Source organism: Podarcis muralis, chromosome Z (assembly GCF_964188315.1).
Source record: "Podarcis muralis chromosome Z, rPodMur119.hap1.1, whole genome shotgun sequence".
Lineage (NCBI taxonomy): Eukaryota > Metazoa > Chordata > Lepidosauria > Squamata > Lacertidae > Podarcis > Podarcis muralis.
In genome coordinates this window covers 27,624,550-27,644,668 of record NC_135673.1, presented here as the reverse complement: position 1 = coordinate 27,644,668, position 20,119 = coordinate 27,624,550, and the positions used below count along the sequence as shown (strand labels likewise).

The 20,119-nt window shown below is 43.4% G+C and overlaps 1 protein-coding gene across 8 annotated transcripts in view; it reads right to left on the bottom strand.

Annotated features, from left to right (window-relative positions):
• Positions 1-19,320, bottom strand: part of TENM1 (teneurin transmembrane protein 1) — a 388,748-nt gene extending 369,428 nt beyond the window's left edge. For all 8 annotated transcript variants that reach the window (XM_077922107.1, XM_077922113.1, XM_077922110.1 and 5 more), the window contains exon 1: positions 18,811-19,320. The gene's annotated coding sequence lies outside the window, so the exon portion shown is untranslated. The remainder of the gene's footprint in view (positions 1-18,810) is intronic.
• Between the last annotated feature and the right edge of the window lie 799 nt (positions 19,321-20,119).

Below are 20,119 nucleotides of genomic sequence, written 5' to 3'. Positions count from 1 at the left end.
AACACCCATCGAACTCAGACAACATGGTCAATGGTGAGGGATGATGGGAGTTGTAGCCCACGTAGTATGTTCCAAGTGTTCCAGAACTTGGTAAAGCTTACTCTTAATTCAACAGGCATTTTGTGACACCCCCACCCTGTTTTATGGTTAATTTTAACAACTATTATGCTGTACCCCTATTGAACACAGCTTTAAAACAATTGTAGCAAATGGTATATACATTATTAAAATAAAGGAGGGGGGATAACCCGTGACCCTCCAGATCAGAGTTTCCCAAACTTGGGTCTCCACCTGTTTTGGGACTACAACTCCCACCATCCCTAGCTAATGGGAACCAGTGGTCAGGGATGATGTGAATTGTAGTCAAAAAACAGGTAGAGACTCAAGTTTGGGACACTCTAATCCAGAGGTTTTTCCTGGACATCTTCTACCATCCCATTCCACCATCATTGGTTATGCTGGCAGGGGCAGATGAGAGTTATATTTCAATGTCATTTGGACCAGCAAACCCTATGCATAGGAGTTTTTGTCCTCTTACCTTACAAAACAGACAGGTTACCACCAAACCACATATTTTATGTTGTTTTATAATAAGGTGTATTTTTAATACCAAAAACAAAGCAAAACAAGGAGCTATCCAAACCCAAACAGAATAAGGTAGCAGGGCATACATTAATAAAAGGAATTTGTCTGTTGGCCACAGATGGAAAGAAATAATGAGCACCAGAAACTTTCTGACATTTTAGTTATTGATATTATATGCCGAAAAGAAAAATGGTAGAAGCGGGGCAAAATTGTTTTTTTTTCCCTTGAGGAGGAGAAGCCATCTATCACTAAATCACACCCCCCCACACACACATATATACACACACTCACAATCATATTCTGAGGTGTTTGTCAGAATACAAGGCTTTCACTATTGTCAATAATAGTGTGAAAATGTTCGCACTGGGGTTATCTGATTAATGAAATCTTACAGTGAAACTCTATGCATTTTAAATCAGTACGTTCCACTATGTTTAGATCAGTATGCACAGGGCACTATTCGGGAAGAGCCTTTTCACACCATGGTCAGCCTATGGAAAGCTCACAAGCAGGTTTTCAGAAGCAAATGGCCTCTGACAGTGGAGGGAGAACATTGGGTCATGCTCCACCTCAAGTTCCCAGATGCTCATGGGAATCCCCTAAGCAGGACTTGTGTTCCTCAGCGACTGGAATTCAGAGACAAACCACAGCCATCTAAGCCTATGCATCCTGGCTAGTAGCTATCAACAGCCTTATTCTCCATGAGAATTTGTCCAGCCCCCTTTTATAGTCATTCAGGTTCATGGCCACTGCAGCATCCTGTGGGAATGAATGCCAGCTATGCACTGTGGAATGTACTACATCATTTTTTCTTTCCCGTATCTTCCAAAATCCATCTGGCTGGATGACCATGAGTCTCATGAGACAGGCTTCTCCACACCATAATGAACTGCCTCTGATCCTGTTGGAAACATTTAGCTATCACGCCTAGTAGCTACTGCTAGCCTTATCCCCCCATGAAGTTATCTAATCTTTTAAAGCTATACATGCTAGTGGCCCCCAACTGTATCTTGTGGCAGCAAATTAATTATGCATTGCGTGAAGTGAATTATTAATTGCATTTATTTATTACTTTTTACAAAATACTTTCCACACAGACATATAATTTAGTTACTTATATTTGTTTCAAAGTTTTACTGATTTTATCAGCACTGATATTTGTATGTATTGTTTGCTTCTTAAATTGTTTTGTGTATTTTCATGGTGTATAATCTACAATTTTATTTATACACTACTTAATATAACTCTTTAAGAAGTTTATACATAGTCATATATATAAAAGCAAGCAACACACAAATATGTACAATACAAAGCAGCTTGTGAATCATTTCAAACCAAGTACATAGAATAAAAAGTGTGTTCTTATTGACTTTCCCAAATGTCTTGCCAGTCACATCACTGGATGACCCACATTAGGAGAGAGGGAGGAAACATCTTCCCCCAAATTCTAAGCCACAGTTCAAGCTGCAAATGCCAGAAAGAAAGCTTTACCTACCTTTTCTTTTTGCAAGTTGTTGTTGATATTGCTTCTCTTGTGAAATTAGAAGCTTGCCTCAACTGCAAGGATCTACTCTAATTTCATTAGCAATTGCCACCAATTGTCAGGAAGGCGAAACCAAGCCCGGTGCCAGACTATGTAGGTCTCTCATGCCATTCAATGGGTGACTGAATGGGGCAGGCCAGGTGTTGACTGCCTGCATGTTCACCACATCTTTCCTCCTCCTGCTCACTGGTCCTTGGTAGATCAATGCCCTCTTTTGCTCCTACTGTTGTGACAAGGAAGGGAAGGGACAGCCAGCGTGACATTCACCAGATGTTGGGCGATGAGTGCATTATGTGCTATGCACAATATTTCCTGTAATGTTTATGACTACATTGTAATTGCATGGCACTATGATTCACCCAGGCCACTGGACCTTAACTTTCTGCTTATCTTTACTGGGGTGAGTTGGATCTGGTCAAGTCCACACACTACAGCTGCTGTTTTGAACTGTCAGTAACACAGTAGGGTAGTTTTGCCGTTTCTGATATATCTCTAACCAAACCAACAAGGAACAAACAAACAAACAAACAAACAAACAAACAAACAGAAACACAGTTGGTTTTCAGATCAGTGGAGGACTGGCTAGGCTGTCGCAGAGCAAATGAATACAAGTACACAGAGTGGGTGGCAGTGAGCTTACCACAAAATGAGTGTCAGGAGTTCCCAAAGAAATACTTGGTACAAGGATAGGAGTGGTACAATTGCATCCCCAGTTCATCTGTGAAATACTGAAGGGAGACATTAATGCCTAAGAATTTGTATGCAGCTCTGCTTGATCAGGCCATTTTAGTGCAAAATTTTCCTAATATAGACATGTCTGTATGCCATTTTACCCATGATACACATCCTTACAAATTGATTTTCCTATCATAATGCCTTCTGTATGTTATTTTCACTTAATATGTTCATTTTTATGCATACTTTGCCCTAACATGTGTGTTTTTATATTAGGCTGAAGAATCATAGAATTGTAGAGTTGGAAGGGACCCTGAGGATCATCTATTCCAACCCCCTGCAATGCAGGAATCTCAGCTAATGCATCCATGACAGATGGCCACCCAACTCTCTGCTTAAAAAGCTTTAAGGAGGGATTTCAATGATGGCTCTCAACTTGGATGACTTTTTAAAGAGAAATAGACACATTCATGGAAGATAAGTCAGTCAATGGCTACTAGCCATGATGGAGGCTATGCTCTCCCTTCATGGTCAGAGGCAGCAATGCTTCTGAATACCAGTTGCTGGAAACCACAGGGGGAAGAATGCAATGCAGAAAGCTTAAAAAAGAACTGCATTGCAGAATTTGGAGAAGTGCAAATTTTGAAGGGTGGCTATGTTTAGGTTACATATTGTTTCAAGCTCCAATTGAAGAACGAAACAACTGGAACGAGCCTTTACCAAAGGTGTCATGGACTTTGAAGATGCTCAAACTCAGGACGAAAGGGAGAAACGTGCTAAGAGGAAGGCATGCTTGGTAAACCCTCACCCTGATCAACTCCTGCCCAGAAACTGATGTCCCCACTGTGGAAGGACGCGTGGATCCAGAATTGGCCTCCACAGTCACTTACGGACTCACGGTTATAACTATGCTTATGGAAGACAATCTTACTCGGCGACGAGTGATCGCCAAAGAAGAAGAGGACATGTTGTTTCAAAAGTGTTAATTGGGTAGGTGGGGAACCTTTGGCTGTCTAGATATTGCTGAATTACAACTCCCATCTGCCCTAGCAAATACAGTGGTGCCCCGCAAGACGAATGCCTCGCAAGACGAAAAACTCGCTAGACGAAAGGGTTTTCCGTTTTTTGAATCGTTCCGCAAGACAAATTTCCCTATGGGCTTGCTTTGCAAGACGAAACGTCTTGCGAGTTCTTGCGAGTTTGTTTCCTTTTTCTTAAAGCCGCTAAGCCGTTAATAGCCGCTAAGCCGCTAATAGCCGTGCTTCGCAAGACGAAAAACCCGCAAGATGAAGAGATTAGCGGAACGGATTAATTTCATCTTGCGAGGCACCACTGTATGGCCAATGGCCAGATATGTTGGGAGCTGTAGCTCAGCAACATTTGTAGGGCCAAAGGTTTCACTCTATTGAGGTAGGTTCCTACTTAAATGCAAACTGAATCAAGTCCAAACTCAGCCATCAAATTCACTGGATAACCTGAAGCTTGTCACTAACTCTTAACCTAGTCTATTTAGTAGAGTTGTGAAGAAAAGGTATATGTGGGGTGGGGTGGGGTGGGGTGGGGACTACTATGCCTGTCACTGTTGAGCTCCCTGGGTGTGTATAATTTTAACAAACTAAGCGTATAGCATTTTTCCATTTAAGAACAGCTTTCCCCCTTTAATTTCTGAATATCAAACTGCTATTCGTGGTCCAAGGGAAAAGCTAGGGAGGACACAATCTTACCTGAGCAGGACCTCATATAGCAGAATCTGATGCTTTAAAAATATCATTGCATTAGAGGCATGAGTTTGGTCACAGCTTTCCCCTGAGCATAGAGATGCAACAATTAAAAAAAAAAAAAAAAGCTGCACCACTTACCTCTCTGCCAAGCATGAAGAAACTGTAGTCTTCAGAGAAAAAGGAGATCTCCGGCTTTGTAGGTTAGTCCCCAGCCTTACCTGTGCAGTCCTTCGTCCTGTGCTTCCAACCATGTCCAATTTTGCACAATGAATTGGGTTCTCAGTGAACATGTAAATTGTGCAAGGTCCTGGGACTTTCCTCCCACAGCACTGGGATCCCAGTTGAGGCCACCAGGGCCTCTGACTGTATGCTACATTATGCCTTGAGTTGTGTAAATAAAAATCAGGACCCATCAGTTGGCATAATCTATCCATCATATTTACCTCTCATTTCCTTAGGCTTCTATTTGCTCTGACTCCTGTATCTCAGTCTGCCACTGATCCCAGCACCTTCTTTTTCTTGTTGTGGCAGATTTAGACTGGGGAGACAAATGCTCACTTGGGCTCATCACCAACCTACCTCACTTGGCTGTTTGAGGAAGGTTTACCATCCTGAGCTTTTTAGCTCAGCTCCTGGGTTCTTTTCTCTCTCTCAGCAATCCTATCTTGCCAGCACAGATTCTCCTAGCATGGTGCTGTTTTCAGTTCCAACTCAACTGCTCTATCACTTCACTCAGAGGAGAGAATGTCCTTGAACATTGCATGTAGCCTTCTTTAATTCTCTATCACTAAAGAATATTCATGGAATATTCTAAGGCATCACACCATTCTCAGCCAATGGGTGCACTCAAGATTTCATTGCTTCTATGAACTTCACAAAACACAAAGCACATTGCAATATGGAGTGAAAGTGCTGCAATTTTAACATTTGCAGATGGGGCACACAGCAGGCATAGCTTAACAGACACTTCAGCCTTGATTTTCCAGGGTGGGAGGCTGGGTGAAGAGGGGGCAGTTCTCAGGTGAGAGCTGGGAGGATTTACTCTTCTATGTGTGGAATAATGGTTAATATATAATTTCGACAGAGGGATCTGCAATCTCCTTTTTGTTGTTTTCTTTCTCTTCTTCCTTATTTCCTTCATTTCCTTATTTTTCCTTCTTTCTCTTTTTTCTTTTCTAGGTTAGTGGGATTTTTATTGAATTTTATGTTGAAAACTTTTCATAAGAAATGATTAAAAAATAAGTTTCACCCTTGCAGGTGCCAGGTTATTCTTATTTAATAATAATAAATATTATTATTATCTACTCTGCACCTATTGCTATATTACATACCACATACAAATTAAAACAGATGCCATTCAGAGAGAAATCAGGACAGTCATGAAGAGAAAACAAGAGAGAAGAATGCTTTGACAATTTCTTAATAAGAGAAGAAGAAATTATCATCATATTATAAGGCTTAACTGTCATAAACCTTCAGTAGTCTCTAAATCAGCCTTCTCCAAATCTGGTCTCTTTTACAGGATTTGGGCTACAACTCCCCTCAGCCCCATGGGACTGCTTTCTGAGTCTAGCAGTCCATAGAAACTTACCAGTAGTGTTCAGACATTCTTTTCGCACAAGGTTGAGTCTCACCTTCACATTACACTCTTTGAGGAGAAAGGTGAAGACTTATCTCTTTCACTACGTTTTTGAAGGTGAAGCCATGGGACCATATGGTGAAGGGTACTTAAATAAAGGGGGAATAAAGGGAGATTAGAAGCTTTGGTTCCTGGTTAGCTGCAAAAAAATATTTGCTATTAGGACCGAGCTTGGCAAGGGCATAGGTTTCACCTATTATCCATCTACTCCCAACATGTGTGGAGGGAAGGGAGGAAGGAGCGTCCAAGTCCAAAGCTTATGGCTGTTCAGGAGTGTAACCATTTGGCATTATGTTTGGACACAGGAAAATGAGCAACCTGGTAAGCTTCTTTCCATAAAGATTTATTTTTAGTGCTTAAGATACAGAGGTAGGCTTGAATATATGTAGTCAATGCCCTGTGAATTCTCAGAAAGCACCCAAACCAGCCTTTTGCACGGGTCATAGGGTGGGGCAACTCAGTCTGGATTTTGCGAGTGTTTGAGAAGAGGTCCCCAATAAAGGATCAGAGTGAGCTTCTATAGCATTTGCCACTATTGCAAGGCTTTTAATTTGCACACACCCACATCCTGGTTGTATTGTATTGTATTGTATTGTACTGTTTTACACAGAAATTGTTGTAACCCAACCTGAGATTATCAAGGAAAGGTGGCGTATACTTTAATAAATAAATAAAACAGCACCAACTCCTTTCAGATGACACAAGGCATCCTAAGTCCTGCCCAGTTCAAGATTAGTGGACTGAAATTGTTGCAAGGATATAGAGAGCATGAAGATTTGCTTAATTCACACACTACTCAGCAAAGGATTCAGATTTTCTTTGGCATGGAATGTGGGTAGCCCAACTAGAGGGGTCCTCTCTGCCTTTAAAAAGACTTCATCTTTTTTTTCCTTTTTTTATCTCATAGGTTGTGCTTTTCGGTAAGCTTGAAATCTTGCTCAACAGGCAGCTAGAATCCAAGTGTAGCGGGTAACACTTCTCACTCAACCGCTGACTACCCGCTGCCTTTCTGAACCAGTTCCCATGGTAACAGGGGCCTGACAAGAAAGAAATAGGGTAAAAAAGATTTTTAAGTCATCCCTAATTTGAAATTTCTATCCAGTTTGCCACATTCCACTCACCGTTCACATGGAAACAAGGAGTAAGACAGCAGTAGACAGAGACAAAGATGGCTTTGCGCCTTCATTTTTGTATTTTTGGTAAGGTTCTAGTCTAAAATCAATGCGTCGGGAGGTTTCTGACACCCTGACCTAAAGTCTGTTTACTTAAACAGGCAGAGGAAGAAAGGGAACGTATGCCTGAAATAGAATTTCACATATACTAATAGCAAACTCAATTCTCCAAGTGCCAGTCCTTCCGAAGTCAAAACGCCACCATTCATACACAAGAAGGAGGTATTAGCAGGCTTGGAAGAAACACAATGCTGCACAAGTATGAATGTGTATACACACAGACACACACACACATATATACATACATATATATTGGGGGGTAGAACCATAAGGAGGAATGACTCAAAGCAACTTGTTGAGGACCATGCATGCTCAGTAGTTGTAGAATACCAAGTGCCTGTTTGGGCAGGAAGAAACTGGGAAGGAATTGAGGTAGATAGGAAATGGAATGGGGTAGCCTGGAAAAGAGTATGACTAACATTCTGAGCAGGAGCATGTGATTATGCTGCGACAATCTATTGTCCAAGGTCCCACTTGGGTTTTTAATTTTAACTATTGAATTTAAGCATTCTGTGCTGTATCCAACTCAGAGTAGACCCACTGAAGGGACAAGACCAACTTAGGTCCATTAACTTTACAGAGTAGGACTTTGTTGGCTACAGCCTACTTTAAAGAAGAAGGAGTAATATTATCTCAACTAATATTATATTTATATCCAAGATTCTATCCAGGAGCCAAAGTAGCTTACAATTAAATTACAAAACAAGTTATTTAGTACATTTATGGTCTGCTTTTACCCATAAGGAACAAAAACCAGAGTGCATGGTTCTCCTCCCCACAAATCCTGCAAGGTAGCTGAAGATGAGAGTAAGAAACTGACACAATGGCCTTTATGGCTGAGTGGGTACATGAGACAAGCACCGTTGACACTAAGCACTACACAACATGGGCACACAAGATCCAATAATGCCATGATTCACTTAATGCTGTTAGAATAACTAGCGTCCTTACAGAGGGCCAGTTAATACTCAACTACTAGCCTCTTCTAGCCCCTACCCTTACTAGAGTGTATAGCCATCTAAAAACCCTACTATGATAGTTGTGAATATAAAAATGATGGTCACGCCCTTGTCCCACCTCTGAAGGGCAGCTCTGCTTCTGCTACCCCAGAAGGATGACCCCAAAGGGCATTTGCCCTTCAGAGGTGGGGCAAGGGCGTGACCATCATTTTTATATTCACAACTCTCAGAGAACAAATGGAGAAGATGTCCTTTGGGGTCATCCTTCTGGGGTAGCCAGCTGCCCAAAGATGGCATAGTTTATAGGACCCCCTGGAAATAGGTAATACAAGCAAGCATACTGAGCTCACTCTGGTACCTCACACAAATGCTGGTGAGCATGAGAATCAGGTCACCTAGCAAAGCCAATAGTCTTTTATAGTGCAAATCAACTGCACCGGTTATTAGTTCAAGAGGCAACATACATTCACCAGACATAGATTCCCTTTATGTAGGCCTTAAACCAGAAAACAAAACTGCACACAACAGCCAGCTTCCATGCAAGGATCAATCTTGCGGGATGAGGACCTTGGGCCTGACATATTTTCTTCCTCCTCAGACTTTGATGATAAGGTTAACAGTTTCAAAAATGTATTATTCAAAAGATACTTTATGAAAATTTATAGACAAACAACCCTGCGGTGTATGTACTGTTTGCAAAGAAGCATTAGAAAGGTTGACATTTTGTAATTCACTATTTAAATTGGAGGAGAGCAAGCATACAAATCACTCAGCACTGCTTGATCTGCCTTAACACTGAAATGCTTCCATGAGAAATATGTTCTAATTAGAGAGTCTGAAACAAATATCTCCCCTCTCCCCACCACCTATGTTAGATATAATCCACAAAGAGTAAAGCACACGGAAGCCTCATTGATTTCAGTGGGAAGCTTTTAAGCAGGTGCTTACCACTCCTGCTTAAACCAATAAGAGCTCAACTGAATAACATAGGGACATACCCTGGAACATTTCTCTGATGAAAATAGGGATCTTCCATTCCATAATAATGCTATTTATACCCCACACATCTTACTGGGTTGCTCCAGCCACTCTGGGTGGCTCGGGGGTCAGATAACTCCGTACCCTCCAACATTTCTCCAATGAAAATAGGGACATCCTAAGGAAAAGTGAGACATTCTGGGATCAAATCAGAAACCGGGACGGCTTCTCTAAATCAGGGATGTCCCTGGAAAATAGGGACACTTGGAGGGTCGGTAGGAACACAAGAGCAGCCATGCTGGGCCAGACCAAAGACTATTGAATCATATCTTGCTTCCCACAGTGGCCAACCAGACACTTACAAGAAGCCCAAAGCAGGAACATAGAAACCTGGATCAACAGTCTGACTATTCCCTCCAGTATAATTTGCACTGACTGGCAGCAGCTCTCCAGGATTTCAGTCAGGAGTCTCTCCAAGCCCTACTTGAAGATGCCAGGGATTTGACCTGGGATCTTCTGTAAGCAAGGAAGGTGGCTCCACCATTGAGCAACAGCATTTCCCCACAGCCTTCCCCCATTGATGCTCCCCAGTTTTCTTTTTCTTTTGCTGCTTCCTGGCACTGATAAAAACTCTAAGGCTGCTTCCTGGAAGTATTTTCTATGTAGCGTGGTGTGTATGGGCATGCATGTGCACAGACAATAAAAATAAGTTTTCTGTATACATGCTCTGAATGCTACCGAGCTATCCTACTCTCATAATCCTACACTTGAGTGGGTAACACACCATCTCCACAGTCCAGCATTGCAACCTATGAATAGCTTTCTATGCAGAGGCTAATCAGGTGGGTGGAAACAGGGCAGAGTGTCTTTTTAGTGGTGGTGCTTCATTTAAGGAACTCCCTCCACCTTCTTTGCTATCTTTTCAGGGCTAGCAGGTACTGTAATTGTTGACGATGATGTTGTTGACATTATCATACTGTTCAGACTTTTTAAATTCTGGGGCTTAAACTCCCCCTATCCTGCTTTTCACTACAATTTCATTTTCTTGTTTCTTTTTATGGCACCAAATTTTATTGTTGCATTCTGTTCTTGTAAACTGCCCCAGGAACTGCTTTTGGCTGAAGGGCACAACAGAGATACACTGAAACAAACTGAAAGATTTTGTGACTGCTCTTGGAATCACAGTGGAGCCCTGGAATCTTGATTTTCCAGGATTTTCTCAACAGAAGCTGCCAAGGGTACAAAAGTCTTACCTGCTGCTGAGAGTTATCGTTGAACAAATAAAGAGGGGTGCAAGCAGAAAAGTTTTCACCATTTTCAGCAAGAATTCAGTCACATACTCACAAGTGAAAGTTTCACAAAGTTGCTTTGACGCTCTTGCACAATAAATCTTCCCCTTCCCCATGAAACTTTTAGCAATACGCAAAATGATGTGAAACTACAACCGCTCTATGTAACATCAGATAACCTCCCAGCAAACAGATTGGAGTGAACACTTAATAGCCATTTCCATCTAACGTCCTAGCAAACTTTGTGAAAACTTACTCAATGAACAGGTTGTCTGAAAGCAACCCGAACAGTGTCTCCTCTCTTCACAAATGCCTGAACTGGACTACATGTATGCTGAATACTAGCTAGTTCTAGTTTTGCTTAGCCGTTTAGAGGTAAATTCCACAACCCACATTTTGGAGAGAGAGAGAGAGAGAGAGAGAGAGAGAGAGAGAGAGAGAGAGAGAGAGATACATGCACCTGTCGCTTCAGACTAATGCTGTGTGAAAAATGCCCTACAGTTTATGAAAAGGTTTCTTTCCCCACAAAAGAAGCTTCTGTTTTTTCCACCACAGGGTGCTTTATAATTATTGTGCAAGCTTGAGCGAACTTATCACTTGGCCAAATCTGCACCATGCATTTAAAACTCATGTACCACTTTAAACAGGCATTGCTTCCCTCAATGAGTCCTGGGGGTTCTAGTTGGTTAAGGATGCTGAGGGTTGTTATGGAGACCTCTTTTCCCCTCAAAGAGCTAGAATTCTTCTCAGAGAATTCTGGGAATGGTAGCTCTGCAAGGGGAATAGGGTATCTCCTAACAACCCTCAGCACCCTTAACTAACTACAGTTCCCAGAATTCTTTGATGGTAGCCATGAGTATCAAAGTAGTATAATACTGCATTATAGTGCAGATGGGGTGATGGTGAGGTAGATGGGTTGGGTTCATTGGGTTGGGTGTTTTCCTTCCCAATGATCGTTTCTCTAGCACTCAGAAGTCTCCCCAATTGCCCACACTTCCTGATCTGGAAAAGCTCCATGGGAGGAGTTACTTCATGACATTTTCCCATGGGCTTTAACTGAAGCGCAGGAAGCTGGAAATGGGAGTATATGTTGTTAGATAACCTAGTGAACTCCACAGCCTGAGTAGATGTTGAACCCAGTTCTCTCTGGCATTCTAATAAACACCGAACATTCTAATAACATCACCTAATATATCAGCAGGGTCTTCCTTACCTGCTCAGATTCACATAGATGACACCTAGTGTGCTACATTGCTTCAAGTTTCAGACCAGGTTTGAGTTCAAATGTTTGTATGCTGCCTTTCAGCATCAAACCCTCCCAATGTGGCTTCCAACTTATATATTCACAAATGAGGTTTAAATCCCCATTCCACCATGAAGCTCAAGGGATAACCTTGGACCAGCTGTTATCTCAACCCAAGATTTATTCACATTGTGAATGGATTTCACTTCCACAGGATGAAGTAATAGCCACCAAGTTAGATGGCTATAATAGCAGACTAGACAAATTCATGGTAGAGAAGGCTGTGGATGGCTGCTAGCCATGTTGGCTCTGCTTTGTTTCTGTGATCGGAGTCAGTAAAACTTCTGAATATAAGTTGCTGGAATACACAGGAGGGAAGAGTGCTCTTGTGCTTGGATTCTGCATGCATCTGGTGGACCACTGTGAAAACAGGATGCTGGACTAGATGGGCCTAGACCTGATCCAGCAGGCTGTTGTTATGTACTAACCTATATCACAAGGTTGTTGTTAGGTTACTCTTTCCTGATATACTCTACAAGCAAGATTTCATGGTAGACTGAAGTTCCTTTACAAATACTTGGTTTGCCTTAAATTCTGTGATGAGTGCATAGGTAAAGGTAAAGGGATCCCTGACCATTACATCTAGTCGTGGATGACTCTGGGGTTGCGGCACTCATCTCGCTTTATTGGCTGAGGGAGCCGGCGTACAGCTTCCGGGTCATGTGGCCAGCATGACTAAGCCACTTCTGGCGAACCAGAGCAGCGCACAGAAACACCGTTTACCTTCCCAACGGAGCAGTACCTATTTATCTGCTTGCACTTTGATGTGCTTTCGAACTGCTAGGTTGGCAGGAGCAGGGACTGAACAATGGTAGCTCACCCCGTCGTGGGGATTCAAACCGCTAACCTTCTGATCGGCAAGCCCTAGGCTCTGTGGTTTAACCCACAGCGCCACCCGCGTCCATGATGAGTGCATGGTTGACCTCAAATTTGAATGAAGGACTTCCATCTCATGTTCATTAAACCCACACAGTGCAGAACACAGGTCAATGAAAAGCAGTGCAATGGTGAAAAACACTGTAAGCATGACTGCTATACATAACACTGAAACAATTGGAAAACATCTCAAACCATTCCACTGATCCCCACATATTCCCAGAGACTAAATGGCAAGTAAGATTGCAGAATAATAACCAAATTAGACAAAACATGATTCATGTCATTAACCCCTGCATGTTTTATTTTTTTTATTTTTTTAATCGAACAAACACAACAAGAACAACAGATTGCAGGTTGGGAAAAGACACCAGATTGAAACAGTGACAATTTGAGTTGAGGCAGCTCTTTGCCTGTAACATGGTTCTGATCCAAACCCTCTATGTCTGCTCTTTGCGATCAGAGAAATGCTCTCATTGGCAGAAGTGGGAGCTTTCATCCTATTCTAATAACAGGCAGGGGGTGAGGATGATACAGACCAGAACCATGGGGTGGGGTGGGGGGAAAGTTACACACTGCCATGCCATGCTCCCAATATGCTTCTACTTTCCCCTTCCATATTTGTTTAACAATCACACACAACAGCACACAAAGACTAAAGAAATCAATAACATCACATCTATCTGGCCCGCTGACACTCCTGTCTAAAGCAGGGGTGGGAAACCTGAGACCCAGGGAGATTAATGTGGCCCTCGAGACCTTTCTAACTGGCCCCTGGAACTCTCCTGAGACCACAACATCTCTTCCAGGCAATACTCTACGAACTTCTTTTTCCTGGCTAGGAAGTGTCCCATGAACTGTGGTCATATTTACCTTGATGGAGGGTTCCAGTTACAGATGGGTAGCCGTGTTGGTCTGCCATAGTCAAAACAAAAAAAAAAAAAAAAAAAATTCCTTGCAGTAGCACCTTAAAGACCAACTAAGTTAGTTCTTGGTATGAGCTTTCGTGTGCATGCACACTTCTTCAGATACTATCTATGGTATCTGAATATACTTCACTATCTATGGTATCTGAAGAAGTGTGCATGCACACGAAAGCTCATACCAAGAACTAACTTAGTTGGTCTTTAAGGTGCTACTGCAAGGAATTTTTTTTTGTCTTGATGGAGGGGTGTGGGAGTGGGTGGGTAGGTGTGGGTGTGTGGGTGTAAAAGACAGTGAATGTGGTGTAGTGGTTAGAGCATCAGACTAGGACCTGGGAGACCAGGGTTCAAATCCTGACTCAGCCATGAAGCTCACTGAGTGACGTTGGGCCAGTCACTGCCTGTTGGCTTAACTTACCTCACAGGGTTGTTGTGAGGATTAAAGGATGTTGGGGAGAACCATATATGCCACCTTCAGCTTCTTGGAGAAGAATCAGGGATATAAATGCAATAAATAAAAGCAGATTTTTAAAAGACCTCTTACTTTTGCATGGTTGGAATGCAGCTTTGCACAAAAGGTAAGAGTTGTGACAACTGCCCCACCCATTTTTGCCTCTGGCCCCACCCATCATTTGCATGAGCTCCGCCCCACCCAAGTAAGGTTGCCCATGAAAGAATGCAATCCTCAAGCTGAAAAAAATGGTCCCGACCGCTGTAGTAAAATGACAGACCACAAAAAGGTGGCGACAAACAGGATGTATGCAAGAATGCACCAGTAACATTTTACAGGCATGCACAGGAGCAGGCAGGCAGGAAGAAGTATGAAGCATGAGCAGAGAATCCTTCTACAGCACTAACCCTGAAACCAGATTGCAGATGTATTACGAGACGGAAATTCATCTTCATTATGCACCTCCTTGCTGGCAACAACAACCGGGGGTGGGGGGATATCATCAACCCTCAAAACATTTTGTCCTCATTTTCCACTTCAGAGGGACAGTCAAGTCATTTCCCCTCAATTAAAATCCATTTCCAAAATAGATTCCCCCCCTTCGGATGTGCTAGAAGGCTTTATAGTACCGCTTCACAGCTAACTGTATCACTATTATACCAAACACTGCCTCAACACAAGAACACAATATCTTTTATCATCTGCATATCTGAGCCATCTATTCTACTAATTACTAGCTGGATTGCAAGAGAATGATAATTGCAGGTGGGTTTGGGGGAAGCAAAGTATCTGTGCAGAATGGGTGGGGGAAAGAAATTAATAATGTGATATAAAAGCAAACAGGCTGCATACTGGCAACGGATGATGCTGGAAAATCTTTACGCTTGTGAAGATTTGGGTGTCTTTGGGAGAGAATTTCCCTCAGAAATGTTCAGGTAGTGTTTGTTTGCTTTTAACCTTATTATCCAGTGCATTGAGACAACTCATCAAAGAATGTGGGCAAGGGCTGGAATTTTGCTCCCTGTCCCAATGAAAATTAATGCTACTTTTAAAATTTCCAGGTAAGTGTCCTTATCTGTGGAGTGTGGAATCCTGAGTTTTACACTCATTACACTGATTGCTCTAAGCAGTACAAAATAATGCCATAAACACTGCTAAAAGTATTACTATGAAGTTCAAGGCTACTGGTTTTTTCTAAGCTTACCCATTTTAATACACTGCAGGCAGGTATGAAATAAAAAGGCTGCAATCCTCTTCCCATTTTTCCAAGAGTAACTCCACTGAACAATGGGACATGCTGCATAATCCTAAGAGTGTGTACTCAGAGTTCATTCCTACTGAACTCAATGAAGCTTACTCCCAGGTAAGTGAAGTGAGGACTGCAACCTTCTTAATGCAGTGCAAGTCATTAACTGCACAATCCTATGCAGGTCTATCCAGAAATAAGTCCCACTGTATTAAGTGAAGCTTACTCTCACGAAAGTGGGGAGAGGACTGCAAAGGGTTGTATGCAATGCTAGTCCTACTCAGAGTAAACCCATTTAAATTAATGAATGTGGTTAACTTAGGTACATTAATTTCAATAGGTGTAAAAATTATTTGAGTGCAACCCAAAACTTCTGCTACCAGTTACAGTTTAATACCTATCAGGGGAAGGAGCAAGACCATCAAATATGTTTTTAAATCCATGTATCATAAGCACATGTAGGAGAAACCTACTGTTTAATGCTTCTGTCATGTGCTTTATAAACACATCCTGTACATCTTAATAAATATATGGGACCTTAGTCTACAAAGCTGAAGACACTCCTTTAATTTAGTATATTGTATTTAGAAGATGGGCATATAAAACATCACATAGTTCACCTGGCAAGATACTTTCCCTTCACTCAAAAACAATCAGAGCATAGAATTGCATCTCAGAAAGGATGCACAGCATGTGGGAGAAAGATGGAAAAATAAATTCCAATAATAAAAAAAAATATTTATTTTTCCTCCTCATTCAGTAGCTAGCTTGCTCACTGTTAATATTTCTCAGTACTTCATATTCCTACGCTGTTCTGTTTGCCACAGCTAGGGATGTGGGTGCACATATGAAATCAATTCTGTGCTGTGTTGTTTAGTTCAAGTAATTAATAGACAGAGAAATGCAAACACATAAGCACACTTGCCGTTATTTCCGCAAATGCACCCAGAGTCAAAACAGGCATATTTGATGCGTCTTCAGGGCAATGTCGGCAGCTGGATTTATTTTTGACACTATAACAAAGAGTCTCATGGCACCTTGAAGACTTAACAAATTTACACTACAGGTCATCCATCTCAACAATTAAGCTGCAGAGAAGGGTTCCATACAACCAAGATAGATTTCTGAGTATTTGTAAACTGCAACCATAGGATATAAAATGATCATTTAGTGCAGTCCTATATTGATCTGCCCAGAAGTAAGCCCCCTTCCTCTGTGGGTGGGGAAGGGAAAGTCTGATTAAAAAGACTCCACCATCAAAACCACATGCTTCTACTGGTGCTGATTAGAGCCGCTGAAGCTTGCTTGAGCTCCACTCCACCGTAGACAAAATACAACTGCAAGCTCTCCCTCCTACACACACAACGGCTACTATCATCATTCATTTCCAAATAATGAACCCAACGGTTTTTTCCCAATGCCCAGCAGAAGCAATTGCAGGAAGCTAAGAGTGTATGAGAGCACCTGCGTTGATTGATGGATTGCAAGTGTTAAGTGAAAATGACCAGAGGTGCCAGGAGTGAGGAAACTGCTAAGCATATCACCAGGAAGACTGGAAAGTAGCTGGGAAAAGGTGAAGGAGAAAATGAAGGCAAGGAGAGGTCACTAGGAGCTCCCTTCTCATTCACCCTAACCTGGATTTCACAAAGACCCTGGAACTTGGAGAGAAATATATTGCCACACCTTGAAGGAACACTCTTTTTCCCCTTAAAGACTGTCTTCACTTAACTGTTAGTAAAGCACATCCGTAAAGCACATCCACAAATTCCTTCCCACCAGCTAAGTTAGAATTTCAAGTCAGTAAATAATTGAATTTCTGCTGACTTTAAAGATGTTAAAAGCTCGTGGTTGTGTTGTGACACACTTTTAATAAAGACAAATAAAGCCAGTATGTCTGCTTTAGAGCCAACACTGTGTAGCAGTTATGAGAGTGCAAAGCCAGAAGCCCAGAGTTCAAATCTCAACCCATGAACTCATTAGGCAACCCACCATCCTATCACTTCATCCACGACAAGGAGATGAAAGCAAAGAACTGCCTTACAAGGTTGTTGTAAGCAATACAGATAATTTAAATTGATTTTTTTTTGGGGGGGGGGGGAGATGATAGAGAAATGCAAGTGCTGAATACCATTATACTCATATAACATGAAAAAGCTGAACTCCTATCTGGGCCTGAGAGGGAATATCTTTCTGACGTGAGATCCCAGAGAAAAACACATTAATTAAAAGGAACACACAAAGCACCTACAGTTACAGTAATAAAAGGACAATAATACAACAACTGTGAGCAAAGGGGACCCCCTATAGGCAAAATAAATGTTAGGAGATAGCTAAAACACATACTACATAATTTCTGATTGTATATACAGTATATAGCCTACCGATCTGTTTAAAGAGCTGTACGTCTCTCACACGCTGCAATTTACAGTGTACAATTTCCATTATAAACATGACAATCAAATACACTTCAGTCTATTACCGTATCTTTCCAGTGTATATGTGTGGAATTGGACACATTTAGAATCTGCAGCACATAAAAAACCCACAATGTGAAGTGCAAATGTTAGAACACAGACAATACCAAAGTTGCACGTCAGTCTACAGGCAAAAGTTGCTGTTCCTGCACACAAAGCTGGACACATGGGTCTAAAAAAATGCAGCACATCACACTAAGCATATGTTCATGAATGTGAGATTCTCTTACATGGACTATTTGATGGATTATTATCACTCTCCCCACCACCACCACCCCAATACACACTGTTGCACCTTGACTTGACCCACAGCACCCATCAATCCACATGCGCCAGGTCCCAGTAAAGGGACTGTGAATCCAATCTACACCACCTGGTGTACAACATTCGGTTATTCATTTCAAGCGGGGATTCCACCTACAATTCAAGGGTGGTTGGAAGATGTGTGCAAGGTTCCTGCGGGTTTGCACTACGGTTGTGTACATGGGGTGCGCGCGTGCGTGTCGCGATCCCAGCAGCAGAAGTGTCGGAGTGTCCTTAAGAGATCTCGGCTGACTTACACAGGGCATATCCTGCGCATAATTCATGCCGAAAGCAAGCCCCACCGCGTCCAATTGAGCATGTTATACTACCTAGTAAGTGAGCTCAGGATTGCAGCCTTATTGATTGTGACTTCCCGTTGTTCTCCTCCTGCAACATCAGACCCACGCGCGCACACACAGACACACACACACGCACGGACATGTCAAGTCCAGTTAGAGCGGAGTCGAGGTAGAGGAGAGGGAAAGGGACCATCGCATCTCCAAGGGCGCGCGCACAAGCTCTTCCATCGCGCAAGCCAGCCAGCCAGCCAGCCAGCCAACCCTCCTCCTCCTCTTCTTTTTCTTCCACCTCCTCCCCCTCGAGCCAAACTTACCTGCTTGCCCAGTGGAAGTTTCAGTTGCTGCTGCTGCTCCTGCAGCAGCGCCGCCTCCACCCCGCGCGGCTCCGGTGGCCAGCCATCGCGCCCGGCTGCCGACGCTGCTGCCCTCGTCGTGCCTCTCCCCGGCGCGGCAGCTACGCTGAAGGCGAATATAAATCCACATAGCCGAGGATGCAGCTGCTGCTGATTGCCCGCATCATCATCCCTCCTCCCCTTCCCAGTCCTCCTCGCAGGGGCGACTCAGCGCCAAAAGCAGAGAGAGGAGACCCCGGCTTGTCCGCAAAGGCAGACAGGCTGCTTCGGAAAGGCGAAGCTTCCCCAGCCGCGTCTGCTGCCTTGTCACTGCTCTCGCTCTCTCGCCTTTGCACACCCAGCCGCTCTGCGCCGGGCAGACTGGCAGCAGAGAACCCGATCCCTTCTGAGCGGTTTGCCTCCTCTGCCGCTAATGAGCATGCCCGGGAGAGGAGGAAGGACATGCGCGCTGCCGATGCCGAAGCCTCTGCCTTCACCTGCTGCCAGACTCTTGTGCAGGTGCACTGGGAGGAAAGCAGAGAAAGAAGGCGGGAGGGAGGGATTTAGGGAAGTGGGCAGAGGAGCCCAATTCTAACCGGGAAGTGAAGGGGAGGCTTTCCCCAGAGACGATCCTTACTTCGGATGGGGAACAGAGCGCAAAATGGGAGAAAGGGGATTCGACGAGAAGCGGCGAAAAGGGAGGTGGAAGTGGGAATATTTTCCAGACTCTCTCTGTCACACACACATTGCTCAGATCCGTCTTCACCGTCTCCTTGCTTCTCCCCAGAAAACACCCATATTCATGGGTTGCGAAAGACTGGGAGATGGGTGGGTGGAGGCCACAGAATGCGCAAAGGGGGAGAAATGCCGCTAAGCTGGGAATCCGGGGAGAAAGAGGCAAGCGACGCTCCGCGGCGGCGGCGGGGGCTAGGAGGAGAAGGGAGGGGAGGAGGCGGGCGGTGTCAGCTAAGAGGGTGCAGCGAAACACGCAGATTATTGGGGAGAAAAGCAACAGGTGAAGACTGCCGGCGGCAGACCCCGAGGATCCTTGAGAACGACCGCAGGAAGAGAAGGATGGGCGAGGAAATCTGAGCCTCGCATTCAATTGGCTTGGGGAGATACGGCTGCCGTATTAGAGCCACAACCCGGACCATGCACTGGGTCCAGGCTGCTGAATCTGACTCTCCAGGTGCCCCTCATGCAGAAAAGCGACCTTCCCACTACGTCCTTACCCGATCCATTTAACTGGGGATTAGAACCTGGCAGCTGCTGCGCGCAAAGATCAGCCATT